This window comes from Chrysemys picta, chromosome 1 (assembly GCF_011386835.1).
Source record: "Chrysemys picta bellii isolate R12L10 chromosome 1, ASM1138683v2, whole genome shotgun sequence".
In the NCBI taxonomy this organism is placed as follows: domain Eukaryota; kingdom Metazoa; phylum Chordata; order Testudines; family Emydidae; genus Chrysemys; species Chrysemys picta.
The window spans coordinates 327,570,266-327,583,642 of record NC_088791.1 but is presented as its reverse complement, the minus strand read 5'-3'; the positions used below and the strand labels follow the sequence as shown (position 1 = coordinate 327,583,642).

General features: G+C 47.3%; 1 protein-coding gene across 39 annotated transcripts in view; it reads left to right on the top strand.

The window, feature by feature from the left end:
* Window positions 1-11,672: 11,672 nt before the first annotated feature.
* CEP295 (centrosomal protein 295) overlaps window positions 11,673-13,377 on the top strand; it is a 47,096-nt gene continuing 45,391 nt past the window's right edge. For 33 of the 39 annotated variants that reach the window (XR_010597875.1, XR_010597885.1, XR_010597884.1 and 30 more), the window contains exon 1: window positions 11,673-11,812. The gene's annotated coding sequence lies outside the window, so the exon portion shown is untranslated. The remainder of the gene's footprint in view (window positions 11,813-13,377) is intronic. The other 6 variants (XR_010597886.1, XM_065581594.1, XM_065581588.1 and 3 more) reach the window with 3 other exon arrangements.

Here is a 13,377-nt window from a genome sequence, read left to right as displayed (position 1 = left end):
TTTCAGGAATTAAGAAGTTCAGGACAATGCCCTATCACCCACAAGGTGATCCTAAACCAGAGTGGTTTAATGAAACTCTGTTGGATATGCTGGGGACTTTATGTCCAGAGCAGAAAGCAATTGGAGCCATCATGTTGCGTTTTTGGTGCATGCCTACAGTGCCACAAAGAATGATGCTACAGGAGTCACCCCTTATCTCTTGATGTTTGGGCAAGAATCAAGATTACCCATAGACTTGTGCTTTGGCATTTCAGAGGATGGAGATAGGTACAAGATGCATCAGCAGTATGTTTCCCGACTAAAAGAAAAGCTGCTGGATGCTTATCGCTAAGCTACGGCTGCTGCCCACAAGAACTCAGATCGTAACAAGCACTGATATGATATTAGGGTGTATTTGCAGGATCTCCAGCCAGGAACAGAGTTTTGCTGTGAAATTTGGGTGTTGCTGGCAAACAGAAGATTGCTGACAGATGGAAGACAGTATCTTACCTGCTGGTGAAAAAGCTGGGAGATCTGCCAGTCTACAAGATTAAACCTGAGATGAGGCCAGGGCAAATAAATACATTACATAGAAACCTCTTGCTACCTGTGGGGGAACAGGTAGGCACCTCTTATGGAATGGACCATGATATGGTACCTGGACGGAAAAAAGGTGCTAGACCAAATCCACCACCATGTGCAGTAGGTCCCCTGGGGCTAACCTACCCCTATTTAGTGCATATGAGAGTGAGTCTGAAGAGGAGGACACTACCATGGTGTACCCAAAATTGGAGACCAGATTCTGGCCTTAAAGAACGAACTGGGGGTGGTTGGGGACCCCTATGATTGGTGCAGCAGGGAGTTAACCTCCCATTCTTATAGCCAACCTTAACCCTCCTACGAGGATGGTGGATGGTAATAAGGTCCCGGCAATGGATTTGCTGGAGGGACCTGGATGGAAAAAGAGGGGGAGCTGCATGGAAGTAGCATTTAAGCCTGTTGCTGGCACACCCATACCAACAATGAGACCAGCTTGGGATAATGAGCTTGTTCCACCAATATTCCCAGACCTCCTGGAAGAAAAACAAGCCTGTGATGACACACCTAGGCTGTTGGACATTGGGGACATACAGATGGAAGGTGTCCATGGTGCCCTGGACCTTCCAGTCAGAACAGCAGATGCGCATTTGATGAAAAGGTTCACAAAAGGATCAATTTGAGAAATAACCTTCTTAACCTGGCTGCAGTATGATCAGGTAGGATCTGATAAATACCTGTAACAAGCCTGGTTCTTTTCTACAGTGTAACAAACAAGTGATGTCAGATTTATTGTTGCTATCTTAGCTAAAAAACAGGTTTTGGTTGGTTTGGGTCACTACTGCTGCAACATGCATAATCCTTCCTATTGTTCGAACTAGTTAGAACTGTCCTTGATAATTGCGGCCTTTTTTCCCCAAGAACTTTTCCTCTTACCTTATCAGTTATCTTTCAGGTCCAGTTTCTCCAAGTAGGCCACATCCCAAGCCCAGTATTCCAATCAAGCATACCATCTTTCAAAGGCCTTCCGAATGCTAACCATATTTTCCCCCCGAAGCTAATTTAATCCTCTATATACTTATTTAATCCTACAATATACATAAAGGAAAGGGAGTAGAAAATCTTCAGAACTTTGAATGAGACAGACCCTTTAATTGAAACATCTTACCCAGCAGCACCAGTTTCCTTATCTCAAAAATTGGACTCGATTGTGACCAGTTTCCTATAATATAATTCTAGAGCATAGCTTTGACCTCTTACATATATTTTTCAATGAAGAGAGTTCCAAAAAAATCTATAATCTCAATTACTTCCTTAATAAATTATTCTCTGTTTATACCTGCTGAATTGCAGGAAGCAAGCTATTTAGAGAGGATATATTAAGTGGAGAGCATGTCATAATGAGGAGTTTAAAGGACAAAAAAACCACTAAGATCTAAGGAGATTGGAAAACAGATAGCCATTTAGAAAAACACACTGTTCAAGTTTAATTTATAAAACATGCATATTGAACATCTGGTATCCTCAATGCACAATTAAGTATTAATAGTTTGCACACAAGCCCCAAACACTCAATTCACAGCAAGACTCTCGCAAGTCACTGCACCTCATGAATTTTAATCCACAAATAAAGCAACATAGCCTTGCAGTAGTACAAATAGGGAGGTAGCAACAGCTCCCCCACCTTTTTTATGATTAAATCCCAAGCAGCCTATCCTTCATCCTTCTCAGGCCTAACTATCTTACTTACATCTAAGATTTTACAGGCCTATGTAATTCCAAGGCCTAACCAAGGACTGCAGCCCCATACAGGCTACTGCACAAGGATACAACCTCAAGTCCTTTTGCAGGAAAGTGGATAGCAACCCAGACTGCCCCTGGGGCAGGTGGGTGAAAGGCTCAGGCTGCTGGTGCAGGTTCAGTGGATCCACCAGTTAGAGGCTGGCTAGTAGCCTTCTGATGCAAGGATGATGTGCAGGAGCCGCAGGGCAAGCAGGTCTGCTGAGCCCTGCAGAGAGGAGCACGTCCGCACTTCATCTCCTGTGACTTCTCAGATCAGTGCAAGGAGAGCAGTGGTCAGCACAGAAATACCTTTTGCTACAAGAGGTGTGATAAAAAGAACTAGCATTTTCCAAGAGGGGGAAACTAGGGTTCTTCCCAAGGACTGGGCCCCCACTCCAATTACACCTGGCTTACTCTGGGACCAGTACTACCCTGTTTTGTTTATATTGGTGGGCATGCGGCGGAGGGCTTCCGAGAACTCGGCCAGCTCTAGCTGGTCTTGGTCACCTGCACTGACCGTCGGGAGTCCGTCCCAGAGCACTCTGCAAGCGTCAGGATTGGTTAGATCCGGGGAGAAAAGGCCTGCGTAGAAGGCCCTGGCCCTCTCGCACATCTCTGCCGGATCCATGAGGGGAGGTGCCGTCCTCCACCAGGAGGCAGGTGAGGTGCTTCTTGGCCCCCCTCTTTTTCTCCAGGGCATAGAAGAAGCGGGAGCCGCGATCCATCTCCCGAAGGAGGCGGATGCGGGATCGAACAAAGGCACCCCGGGCCCGATGGTCCTGTTTTCTTGATAGGCAATGACTTTTGTTTGAAGTTTTTTTGGAAAGAGTTCACAATACCATACAATGGCCCCAAGATTCATGTGGCTCAGAATGTTTGCACATTTACAGTTGGCAAGAGCTTGTGGGAACAGAGCACTGCTGGCAAAGAATGTATTTTGGGACCCAGGACTGATTGTAGAAGTGAGACACCTCTGGGGACACTAGGATCAATGTAGTGGTTTCCTGCAAGCGGTTTGGGGGAAAAACTTCAGTGAGGAGCCAGCCAGATTCCAGCTGGTAGGAGCAACTGCAGAAGCAAGCAAAGCAGGGACCTTTGGATGCTGATTAAGTCAGTTCTTTCTGCACGACGTTCCCTAATTAAGCCTATCCAAAAACAAAAAAAAGGAAGAAGTGGAACTAACGTTCCATTTGCTGCCATTGATACTGGAGAAATAAGCCTTCATTTTGTGTGCCTAGTCTCTATTCTGAATATGCAGGAGTCACTCCACCCTACAATGGAAGCTGTAGATCATGAGCATGCTCGCTACAAATTTGGAGCATATGCCTGGTAGTAAAATTGCATAAAATGAGGTATGGCCACGAAATAAATGGCCTGAAGCATGAGCAGTAGGGTCAGATGAAGTAATCATGGCTCTGGAGCAAAAAACAACGTGAGTGAGCATGTACAGAATGAGATAATGTATAGCAATGAGCAGGTGCAGTCTGAAGATGAGGTAATGTGTGTAGGGTTGCCAATTTTGGTTGGACGAATTCCTGGAGATTTAATCACATGACATAATCTTTAATTAAAAAGCAACAGAGGGTCCTGTGGCACCTTTAAGACTAACAGAAGTATTGGGAGCATAAGCTTTCGTGGGTAAGAACCTCACTTCTTCAGATGCAAGTAATGGAAATCTCCAGAGGCAGGTATAAATCAGTATGGAGATAACGAGGTTAGTTCAATCAGGAAGGGTGAGGTGCTCTGCTAGCAGTTGAGGTGTGAACACCAAGGGAGGAGAAACTGCTTCTGTAGTTGGATAGCCATTCACAGTCTTTGTTTAATCCTGATCTGATGGTGTCAAATTTGCAAATGAACTGGAGCTCAGCAGTTTCTCTTTGGAGTCTGGTCCTGAAGTTTTTTTGCTGTAAGATGGCTACCTTTACATCTGCTATTGTGTGGCCAGGGAGGTTGAAGTGTTCTCCTGCAGGTTTTTGTATATTGCCATTCCTGATATCTGACTTGTGTCCACTTATCCTCTTGCGTAGTGACTGTCCAGTTTGGCCAATGTACATAGCAGAGGGGCATTGCTGGCATATGATGGCATATATAACATTGGTGGACATGCAGGTGAATGAGCCGGTGATGTTGTAGCTGTTGTAGCTTATGCTCCCAATACTTCTGTTAGTCTTAAAGGTGCCACGGGACCCTCTGTTGCTTTTTACAGATTCAGACTAACACGGCTACCCCTCTGATCTTTAATTAAAGATTATTCTTTAATTCCTGGAAACTCCAGGGCAATCCTGGAGGGTTGGCAACCCTAAATGTGTGTTAGTGAGCATGCTCAACAGGCGTTAAGAATAGCACTATAAAAGAACACTCAAATAAAACAGTATATAAGGCAAACGATAGGCAGTCAGTTGTCCAGTTGGGAGCCAGTGAGAAGAGCTGCTGGAAAGGACTCACCAAGAAGACAGAAGACTAGCTGAGAGAGAGAGAGACAGAGTAATGGATTAGAATCCTAAGGAGAGCACTGCTGAGAAAAGACACTTCAGCAAGCAGCAACATTTGTGACAACACAACAGAATCAACGGATAGTGTAAGCCTGTTAATTCTAATTATAGTTAGCATAAAGTATAGTTTAGTATTAGTATGCGTGAGTATGTGAATGAATGGTTAATTGTAATTTTCTTATGTAAAACTTAAAATATAAGTTAAGAATTGCTGTCCAGGGCCAGCCTTTGGGATGGGCTGTCCAGGCCCACGCCCAGGGCAGCCTGCCAAAGAAGGTGCCGTGCACAGGGTTTGGATTCCCACCTGACCTACTGAGGTTCAGTTGGACTGAGGGAGGCAGCAGGCAGGCAGGCAAGCAGCAACGTTGGAGAGGAGGTCAGGGGGAGAGACCTGAGCTGTAGGGAGCAGTTGGACGACCAGCCTTCCGAGCCAGGTGACTCCTCCGGAACTGGGGTTCCCCTCCTCCCCCCTGCTCCACGTGTGCAACCGTTGCTGTTCCTGTCCACTGCCCGCTTCCTCCCCGGAGCATCCCTGGCCACTCCGTGCTGGGAGCATCCTCCTGTCTGCTGGGGCGGGGGGGCTGATGTCAGGGCATCCTCCTCACCCGTGCACCCGATTTTCATTGAGCTGGGGTGACGAGACAGGGGGAATCTGTGTGTGTGCTGCTGCCTCTCTGGGTCCGGAGCTGCTGGTGGCTGCTTGTGTCTGAACACAAGACTTCAGGTTCCTGACCCTGAGTGCTTTCTTAAAGAGACAGCACACTCATACACTCAGGCATACACACATTCCCCTCAACACAACACACTGGGGTGATCACAGCCAAATACCTTAAGATGGCAGTCTTGGAGCAATCTGACCTATGGCAAGCATGCAGACTGAGGTTAGACAAAGGTCACTACAAAACCTGAAGGGAGGGGTCAGTCAGGCAAGGCACAAATTTACCGTTAGGTCTGGCTCTGATTGACAGACAGATCTAGCAGCTATGATTGGTTTATAAGAACGGACCAGTCAGAGAGGGTGTCAAGGTTCCTTCCCCACTCTGAACTTTAGGGTACAGATGTGGGGACCTGCATGAAAACTTCTAAGCTTAACTACCAGCTTAGATCTGGTTTTGCTGCCACCACTCCCAAGTGCTAACTCCCTTCCCTGGTTAGCCTTGAGAGACTCCTCCACCAATTCCCTGGTGAACACCGATCCAAAATGCCTTGGATCTTAAAACAAGGAGGAATTAATCATTTTCCCCCTTCCCTTTCCCCCCACCATTACTGACTGCATTGATCCGAAAGAGGTTGTTTGTAGCTGTTGGCACAGCAGGTCTCTGTAATGAAATATGTCCCTACACAATTATCCACTTTTACCCACTGTCCCATGTTGGTAGGCTATGTAAAACAGGGCCATCTCAGCAGGAGCACCAGGAAGCACTGAACCTGGTGGGAGCATAATTAATCCCAGACACACAGGGTTAAAAGTCCCACTGCCTCATCCCTTCAGGGTAGTAGCTATGCTCCTCACCTCCTGCATCTGACCAGAGGGCAGGACACCCATGACCCTGCCTCCTCCTCAGCCCCTTTTGTGCCCAAGGAGTCCCACAAGGCTCTGCTGTTGCAGAACATGGAGTGTGGGAAAGTGGAACAGAAACTACGTTGCTGTAAACCATGTAAAAAGTAGTTATTTTAAAAAAGTGTTCATAATTCAAAAGCATTTCTTCCATATTTAATAAGTGTATAAACAGTTTCTAATAATTGCAAGCCCAATAAAATGCAATTGGGGTCCCTTTTATTTTGTACGATGCTTTGATCTACCTACGTACATATCCACACAACAATTTACTACACATGGGATACATTTCTGAGCGCCATCAACTTCAGCTGAAGTTAGTTAGCCCAGTCCTGAAAGGTCCTGAGTATCTTGAACTCACGCTGCAGTCAGTGGCTGTTGAGGGCCCTCAGAAGCTCAAAGCAGCTGCTCAGACCCTTGCAGTATCAGGGCTTCATTCTCTTTCCAAACATCTCCCTCGGTACTTATATGGAACTCAGTAACATAGTATTTGAGTGCATCATAAACAATGAATTTAGCCTCATGCAACCTTTATGAGATTTCCTTATGTCTGCCTATACATATGCTATTATAGCCCAAATCTATAACAAGGAGCAGACCTGGCAACCACTTACATGGCACTGTTTCTCATTTTCAATCTAAGCTTCTCTCATTGTCTCTGGAATCTTTGATTACCCCTCCCCCCCTTTTTTGTGTGACTTATCCATTAGTGGTATATTATAGAAGCAGGACAGAACTAAAGCTAAAGAACTGCATTTAAAATGAATTCCCAGCACTTGTAGTTTTCCACTTAACTTGTCTGGGTTATTTTCCCTACATTATGAAAGTAAGTATTCCATAGTAAGGGCCCAAATCTGTCCTCAGAGATGTGTGTAGGCAGAATGGTACATCAGCAGCAGCTGTATGAAAAGGATGGCTGTAATAAAGAATAAATACAGAACACTGGGAAAGTCTGATTAACATAGTGTTAAACTGTTTTATATTGAGATGACTGAAGACATGGGAATAGGGCATCCATTTCTGATGCCTGTTTGCTGTATGTACCCTGTTTCCCCGAAAATAAGACAGTGTCTTATATTAATTTTTGCTCCCAAAGATGCGCTAGGTCTTATTTTCAGGGGATGTCTTATTTTTCAGAAATGAAAAATGCCTTATTATCGGTGGATGCCTTATTATCGGGGAGGTCTTATTATCGGGGGGATGCCTTATATTACAACGAGAGGCAAAACTGTAAGTAGGCCTTATTTTCGGAGGATGTCTTATTTTCGGGGAAACAGGGTATGTACTATGTTAGGTCAATCCCACCACGACAAGTTTTCCCTTCTTAGGGTCTTTTACTAGAATGGTACTTTCTGATCATAGTTTGTGAATATGGAATCTACATTATATGAAATTGGTTCTGCCTTTTCTTAGTGGAACATAAATGTCCTCCTGTAGCAGGATGGTCACCCGCTCCTGCCCTGAAGGGCTTAAAACAGCCCTTGGTGAGGCCTAGGGTAGGGGAAACCTGGGCTGATTGAGGAAGTAGCCACAGGTGGGCCACGCCCCAATCAGGCCGCAGCTGGCCCTTATAAGAGGGCAGTGGACCAGGAGCAGTCAGTCTCTCTCTGCAACCCCAGTACCTGCTTTGGCCTTTAGCAAGGCCTGCAGCCTGGGGATTTGCCAGGCTGGAGCTCCCCAGCTCCTCTTGCCTTTCCCCAGCACTGCTCTACTCCCGGTACCCTGAGTTCCCAGGCAGCCAGGTCCTTCCCTCTCCACCGCGCGCGAGAGAGAGACTCTGACACAGCTCCTCCCTGAGTCCTTATAACAGGGCCAGGTGTGGCCTGACTGGGGCATGGCCCCAGCTGTGGCTGCTTCCCCAATCAGCCTAGCTTTTTCCCACCAGAGTGGGGTAACTGCCCCCCTACAGTGCCCATGTCACCTGGTACCGGAATCCATCTTAAACCTGGTGTTTTTCCATTTGGAAGGAAGGGTGGGGACCCAGAGAGACAATGGATTCCTGCCTTGTGCCAAAGCTATAAAAGGGTGTGGAACAGAACAAAGGGGGTAGCAGTCATGAGAAATCCCCTAGTTATCACCTGAGCTGGAACTAACAAGCATTGTGCCAGGGGAAAGGATTGGGTCCAGACTAAGAAGGAGTCTAGTCTGTGAAAGAAGCTTATTGGAACATCTCTAAGGGTGAGGTTTACCTGTATTCAGTTTCTTAAATGTATTAGGCTTAGACTTGCGTGTTTTGTTTTATTTTGCTTGGTAACTTACTTTGTTCTGTCTGTTATTACTTGAAACCACTTAAATCCTACTTTTTAATGCTTAATAAAATCCCTTTTGTTTATTAATTAACTCAGAGTAAGTGATTAATATGTGGGGGGAGCAAACAGCTGTGCATATCTCTCTATCAGTGTTATAGAGGGCAGACAATTTATGAGTTTACCCTGTATAAGCTTTATACAGAGTAAAACGGATTCCTTTGGGGTTTGGATCCCATTGGGAGCTGGGTGTCTGGGTGCTGGAGACAGGAATATCTGTTGAGTGGTTTTCAGTTTAAGTCCGCAGATTTGGGGGCGTGGTTCAGACCCTGGGTCTGTGCTGCAGCCAGCAAGCGTGTCTGGCTCAACAAAACAGAGTTCTGAAGTCCCAAACTGGAAGAGAAAACAGGCTCAGAGGTCATCTCAGCATATCAGATAACAAGTCCAAGGGGGTCTCTGTGACCCAACTTGTCACAATATGTTTTTGACATTTCCTTGGCCTTAGTACTCAATAAGCCTAGGGAAGTGATCACTTCCCATTCCATCATCTTTATAAATTTCCCACCTGCATTTACTAACTATAGTAATTGTTGCAATTCCCAGATCCAAAACAGAAAAAGATTTCTCTGCTGAATTAAATTTAGTAGATGATCTTGTATTCAATATTATTAGGTTTACCATTTCGGTCATCTTTCTTAGTACCCCATAGCTCATTATGACTATTAAAGTCTCCACAAATTATGAATGGGTTTTTGACTGTATTAATTTTTTTAGTTCTATCCCCCCCTTCCCATTTTTACATAGAGCATAAACATTATAAGTAAGGCTAAAACTTTGTCACAGAGGTAATGGAAGTCACGGACAGCTGTGGGCAGCAGGAGGACCCCCGCTGCTCCAGCTGCCCGCTGCTGCCACCGTGGGGCTGCAGTGGAACTCCTGCAGCTCCTGACCCTTCCGGATGGCAGGGGGCACCCCGAAGCTCCAGCCGCCATGGGCGGCAGGGTGACCACGGGGGGCTCCGAGCCACCGCAGGGAGGACCCTACAGCTCCCCTCCGCCTTGGGCAGCAGGGGATTCTGCAGTTCCAGATACAGGCAGAGGGGGACCCTGGACCTCTGAGCCCCTGCCCCCACCCCCACAGCTGCCCAGCGGCTCCCCATTTTGTCATGGATATTTTTAGTAAAAGTCAAGGACAGGAGAGATTCCAGAGGACTGGAAAAGGCCAAACATAGTGTCAATCTTTAAAAAGGGGAATAAGGACAACCAAGGAAATTACAGACCAGTCAACTTAACTTCAGTATCGGGAAAGCTCGATTGGCCACACATGCATAATGTTGCCCCTGTTTCCACAAGGGAGGTTAAACACAGTTGCAGGAGCCAATCTTCCCACAACAGAGCTGGTCATGGACGTAGTAAAGTGGTCTTCTAGTCAAGCCAAGGCTATTGCTGAGGGACTGGCGCCACTGAACTGCGATACAGCTGTTGCATGGCTGGCCCATGTTTGGCAAATGTAGCCCTCTGCTGATGGCATGGACTTCACCCAATTGGCACAGTTATGTCCCTCTCCTTGTGATGCAGATGCTCTAGACATAGGCATAGGTTCTTGGGAGCGGACTGCCACTGGACCCCGGGAATGGATAAGTGCTCTTAAAATATTACTGCCTGCGTCTTCCCTTAAGAAACTGTATATAATGGAAGAGCAGAAACCAGGAGAGGCCCCAGAAGCTTACCTAATTCGAAAGAAAATGCTGGCAGCTCTCTCTGATTCATTACCCCAGACAGAAGTGGTGCAAGGAGACAGGCATGTCTCAAATCAAGCACACCAACATAAGCGGCTTTATCTTTTATACATTTTGCAGCTAACCCTTTCCCTTCTTCCCCCGCCCTTTCTCACCCCCCCTCCTCCATTCCCACCTCTCCCCCTTTCTCCCTCTGGTTACATTACATGACCTTGGCTGTGCAGCTCGTTCTCACTGTTTCTTTCTGCAAGTAATCTTGTCCTTTAGCTGAAAGCATGTAGGTTTCCCTTATCACTACTGCTTCCCAGCTGCTGGCCTGTGAGTTTAGTAAAGTTTAACATGCAGGGGCTTTGATTCACTTTGGCCTAGAGCGGGGGGGCTTCATTGACTCTTGGGTCTTCCAACCCCCCGAGTTACTTAGGGTGATGCCTAGTGACACCAACACATGGATACTGATTTATAACCACAGATATCCACATCCACAGATATAAATGTTGTACCTGCGCAGGGCTCTATTGATCTGGGGGACCAGTTGAAATTGGGAAGCAGAAATTGGCCCTGCCTATTTCCTATTATTTGAAAAATGTATAAGGACAGAGGCGAAAAGAAGAATTGTTCTGGAGAACCAAGACAGATGAAGTGGGCTGTAGTCCACGAAAGCTTATGCTCTAATAAATTTGTTAGTCTCTAAGGTGCCACAAGTACTCCTGTTCTTTTTGCGGATACAGACTAACACGGCTGCTACTCTGAAACAAGACAGATGGTAACCCTTTCTATCCTCTATCGTCACAGCCTTCCTTGACTAATGAGCGCATTGTTATAACCGCTGACTCTTTCCTGCCTTTCTGCCCATTGTTTCTGCTCTAGCTCTGCCACAGCCACACATTTATTTTTCCTAACTCTGACCGGCCCCTTCCCCTGGGCTAGCTCCTAGGAGTCCCTATTCTCCCTCAGTGCTTCCACCGCCGCACACCGCATAGCTCAGCCTCAGCCCACTGTCCTCCAGCCCAGCCTTGCCCCACTGGGCCCCATCCCTGGAACAACCCAACCAGCCCCGCACCACTCAGCCTCTTCATTCTCACACGCACGCCCTCCCCCCTCCCCAGCCTTTGACATTGGCGCCAGGGCCTTCTTTTCCCGCCGGTGAAAAAGTGTCTCGATTACACCGGCCAGTCACCGCCCTTCTGAGCTACCATTGGCCAACAGGCGCCACGATGCTACCCCAGGGGCGTGGCTTATTCCCCTGGTCACCAGCCTGCCAAAAAAAAAAATCCTCTGATTGAGACGTGAGCGGAACCAGCGACAGAGCTTCCCCCGCGCATGCGTAATGTAGGTTCATGGCCTAGGCTGCTGGGGTGGCTTCGCGCTGCTCTCTTCGCCATTGGCGGGCGGTTCGAACGGCAGCGGATGTGACGACGTGGGCTCCCTACCCGGTGACCGGAAGGAGCCGTTTGAAACGACGGAGGCCGGGCGCGGGCAGGTCGGTAACCAGCAGGGTTATGGGGGAGCGGCGCGAGTCGGTGCCCGGCAGATTCGCCCCTGTCCCCAGCCTCGCCCCGCTCCCGTGCTGCTGTTGCGGCGGCAGCGGGGTGTTGTGTTCGGCGTGGGTCGGTCCCGCCTCCCCCCACCAGCCCAGACTCCCCCCGCAGCTGCCAGAGCTGCGCCGCCGGGGAAATGGAGGGGGCTGGCAGGGGGAGGCCCCTGGGGTGCCCGGCGGGCCGGCCTGCCGCGCTATAGACTTGGTGTGTGTGTTTCCGGGCCTCAGGTGGCGGCCCGGACCCCGCTGTTCTGGGCTCCCAGTTTTTGGGCGGCGGCTGCCCTACCTGCGAACCACTTTTAATTCTGGAGAGACACTAATCCCTCCGTGTGCTTTGGGGCCCCATCCTGAGAGAATCCGGACATGCAGGTGTAGGCTGAGCCATGGGGTAAAGCACCAACGCTGCTAGCCTGGAACAAATGTTTGGGGAGTGCCCCCCTCCCTTGTCTTCCCACGTGCACTAACTACCCTGCACTGAGGGTCAACTAGTGACCTCAAAGTCCAAAAGGCCAATGTAGACAGACTATGTGGGTAGACTGTATACCCCATGGCGGATGTAAACTGGGCTGTTGGGAGAAAGACAATAAAGTCGGGTTTTAGAGGGCTTGTGTGGGGAAATGGTAAGACACAGAACACTAGAAACTGTCCCTCCCAAATAAGAGTATGTGGTGTGCATGCCAGCTTGCATCTGTGTGATGCTCCCTCATTATAGAGAGTGGTTGGTTACTCCAGTGATGCCTACAATGCAGAATTCTACTGAATAGATGAATCTAGTTTATTTTCAACCTTCTTGCACTCGCTTCTTGCACTACATTGTACCAAAATCTGAAATATCAAACATTTAGAAGTGGCTTCTGCTTTACCGATTTAGTTTATGCTGCTTCCTCCTCCTCCTGAAATTTCAGTTCTTCAGTTTTTGCACGGAAATTATCCTTTCCTATTTCAGTAGGAAATAGAATGTGTCACTCTCTTTTTTTCAGTGTTTTTCTCCCTCACTGCCTATGTCGAACTTTTGATTTATAACTTATTAGCATTGATAAGGGACAGATACCAGTAGTTAAAAGGTCACTGAAAAACTGGTTATTTTCTAGTCATTTTTACAAGCAGACTGTTGCTGATCTGGCTCACAACTTCATACGGTAGAGATTCCCCATCTGGTCTGTGGAGAATTTACAGGTCATATAATCCTCACTCTCCTTGTTTCCAGTTGTTGAATTACATTAAAAGACAGATTACAAACAAAAGTATTTTAAAATTACTTTTTCTTGAAAGTAATTGTGAAAGAGTGGGTAAGGTGGCCTGCATGAGGAGGAGGTAAGGGCCATGACGCGCCATTTAGTCCATCCACCCTTTGAAATATTCTTCCACAGCAGGAGGTTTCAGACTTTCAGTCCAAATAACCCAATACAATGACCTTTTATTGATATGTTTCATAAATTGAATGGAGTTGTAGCATGCATGCTTTCTGAGGTCCCAATCTCTCTGTGATTGCCATGTGAATGGAGGAG